Source organism: Callospermophilus lateralis, chromosome 14 (genome assembly GCF_048772815.1).
Source record: "Callospermophilus lateralis isolate mCalLat2 chromosome 14, mCalLat2.hap1, whole genome shotgun sequence".
NCBI lineage: Eukaryota > Metazoa > Chordata > Mammalia > Rodentia > Sciuridae > Callospermophilus > Callospermophilus lateralis.
The window spans coordinates 104,800,128-104,803,824 of NC_135318.1; positions in this window are offsets into that span (position 1 = coordinate 104,800,128).

Here is a 3,697-nt window from a genome sequence, read left to right on the forward strand (position 1 = left end):
TAAGAATGCAATGACTATTTATTCACAACTCCAACAAAACCAAACATCAATCTTTATCATTTTTATCAGTCTCTTAGGATCCTAATTAGTTTTACAATTACATTAACTATCTTCTTGTGTGACTGTAAAATCCACATGGATGCCCTTTTCTATGAATTGTCCTTTATCCATATTGTGTTGTTGGCTTTATTAATCTGTAGAATCACCATATAAGTTGAGGAAACTATTCCTTTGTCTTTTTAAATGCTTTTAGCGATACAGAAAAATATAAAAATTGTGTATATTAATGTGATGCTATAATATTTTGATATATGTATAAATTATAATGTTTAAATTGTTAGGCATATCTAGCTCTCAAATATTTATCATTTTCTTAGGGTGAAAACATTCAAACTCTATGTTTTTATTTTTTGAAATGCTCAGTATACTCTTGCTATCTATATCATCCTACATAACAGCACACAAGAACTTCTTACTCCTATTTTTTATAACCCTCTCCACATTCTTCTCTTCTCTTTACTCTCCCCAGCCTCTGATAACCACCATTCTACTCTCAATTTCTGTGAGTTCAACTTTCATATTCCACAGAAGTGAAATTATGCAGTAGTTGTCTTCGTTATTTCATTTAACATAAAGATTTCTAGTTCCATCCATGTTGACACAAATGAGATTTTCTGTTTGTTTTATGGTTTAATAGTAGTCCAGTGTGTATAGGTACCACAATTTCTTATTCATCAGTTGATGGGCACTTAGATTGTTTCCATGTCTTGACTATTGTGAATAGTGCTATAATAAACGTGGTAGTGCAGATGTCTCTTTCACATACTGATGTTATTCCTTTAGATGCTTACCAGTTGTGGGATTCTGGATCAAATGATGTCTCCATTTTTTATTTTTTAGGACCCTGCATACTGTTTTCCATAATGATTTTGCTAATTTACATTTCCCTCAGCAGTGTGCAAAGGGTCCCTTAGCTCCTCATCCCTGCCAGCACTTATTATCCTTTGTCATCTTCAAAATAGTCATTCTAACTAGAGTGAGATGATATAGCATTGTAGTTTTGATTTGTATTTCCCTGATGACTAATGGTGTTGAGCATTTTTTTCATAAACCTGTTTGCCATTTATGTGTTCTTTTGAGAAATGTCTTTTTAGAACTAATGTTCAGTTTGTTTTGTTTTGTTTGCTATTGAGTTTTTGGAGCTCCTTATACATTCCAGATATTAACTCCCTGACAGATGTATAATTTGCAAATATTTTCTCCCATTCTACAGGTTGTCTCTCTACACTTTGCTGAGCAAAAACTGTTTGGTTTGCCATAATCCCATTTGTCTGTTTTTGCTTTTGTTTCCTGTGCTTTGGGGATCTTGTCCAAAAAATATCCTTACCCACTCCAATGTCCTGATGCATTACCTCTATGTTTTCTAATAGTTTCATGTCTTAAATTTAAACCTTGAATCTATATTGAGTTGATTTTTGTAACTGGTGAGAGATGGAGTCCAGAATCATTCTTCTGCACATATATTTTCCCAGAACCATTAATTGAAAAAGACTATCTTTTCTCTAATGCATGTTCTTAGCACCTTTGTTAAAAATCAGTTTGCTATAAATGCATGAATTTAATTCTGGGATCTCTGTTTTGTTCTATTGATCTCTGTTTTTATGCCAATACTATGCTATTTTGATTACCATAACTTTGTAGTATATTTTGAAGTCAGGTAACATAATGCCTTCTGCTTTGTCCTTTTTTTCTCAAGATAATTTTGACTGTTTGAGGGTTTTGAAGTTTCAGACAAACTTAATGGGTTGTTTTATTCTGTTTTTAAGTCTGACTTAAACAAAATTTAGGGTTAGCATTGCAAACTGTTTTAAGTCATTGCAAACTGACTGAAACAAGTAACATGTAATCATTCCATAAGTTTGAGATTTTGGAGCATTTCAAATGCTGGATATTCAGATTAAAGGAGCTCCATCTGTACAGTGAATGGCTTTGACATAAGAAACATTAATATGAAGTATTGAAACCTCCTCTGGTCAGGATGCTTTGTACAGGTACATTGTAATTATACATAATAATGAGATTCATTCATCATAGAGGCACACAACAAAGCAATGTAAATTGGTCAATTTCATTCACCAGGAGTTGTTATATCGTTAGGAAAGAAGAAAATCCTCCTGTGAGGGGAGTCACCCGTGAATTACTTGAGCCTCTCCACTTGGTATTGGGCCAGGGAGATTTAGGTTTGGCATTGCAAACTGTTTTGTGGCTCCTCCCACTCAATGGATTGCTCTACGCACACGACCTCTATCTCTGCTCTGCTTGGAAGACCACTCTTGTAGCTCAGGAGTTGGGCACAACCCAAAGGAAACTGGACAGCCCACCTCCTACCTTATTTGATGAAGAACATTCCATGGAAAGCCTTTGGTATTCCCCCATATTAATAAAGCAAGCACGGGCTCCACAGCTCTCTTTTCATGTGGAAGCTCAATCCCTAAGATTGCCTAGCCGTCCTGCCCTCACTTTTTAAAATTACTGTGTCCTGTGTTTTTGTTTTTTTCACCATTTTCTCTTTCTTAGCTTTTATTCTACAGCCAACCCAGTCGACCAAGAGGAAACTTCACTTCCACTGCCTGCACAGGATGGGGGCAGGACTTCTGTAGGCATGTATGTACATACCTATGCAATCTTGATTTCAATAAAAATGTGACACTTTTCTGTAGGCATGATGAAAAAGTGAGAGGAAGGCAGAGTTCTATCATATCAACACGGTAGAGCTCTTCTCTTCCTGGGTTTGATGTCTTTCTCCAAATCACAAAAGGTAAGCCCCAGTGGAGAAAGGCCTAGCACAAGTGAGGTCTAATCAAATGAAGAAACAAGAAGGTCTGCATAGACCATTATTCAAAGTGCCTGGGACCAGAAGTGTTTCAGATTTGAGATATTTTCCAATTTGGGCTTATTTTCATACCTATAATGAGATCCCTTGGGGATGGGACCCAGATCTGGACACAAAATTTGTTTCACATATACCTTATATACATCAACTGAAGGTAATTTTAAACACTATTTAATGGCTTTGAGAATGAAACAAAGTTTCATAGCTTGGAATTTTCCACTTTTAGTAGTTTTATGGTTTGGATGTGAGGTGACCACCAAAAGCTCATGCGTGATACCATGCAAGACAGTTCAGAGGAAAAAGCACAGGGTTGTGAGAGTCTTAATCAATCTTCTGATGGGGATCAACTGAGTGGTAGCTGAAGTGGTACGGTGTAGCTGAGGGAGGTGAGAATTGGGGTGTGCCTTTGGATATATATTTGTACATGGAGAGTGGAGTCTCTCCCTCTCTGCTTTCTGATCACTGTGATGTGAGCCGCTTCCCTCCGCCATCTTTCCCACCATGATGTTCAGCCTCACCTCAAGCCTTGAGGAATGGAGCCGGCCTTCAATAGACAACGACCTCTGAAATCGTGAGCCCTCAAATAAACAGTTTTTCTGGTCAAATCCTTTAGTCACAGCAGTGAACAAGCTGACTAAAACAAGTACCATGAAATCATTCCATAAGTTTGAGATTTTGGAGCGTTTCAAATGCTGGATATTCAGATTGAAGGAGCTCCATCTGTACAGTGAATGGCTTTGACACGAGAGACATTCATATGAAGTATTGAAACCTCCTCTGGTCAGGATGCCTTGTCTTCCTGCA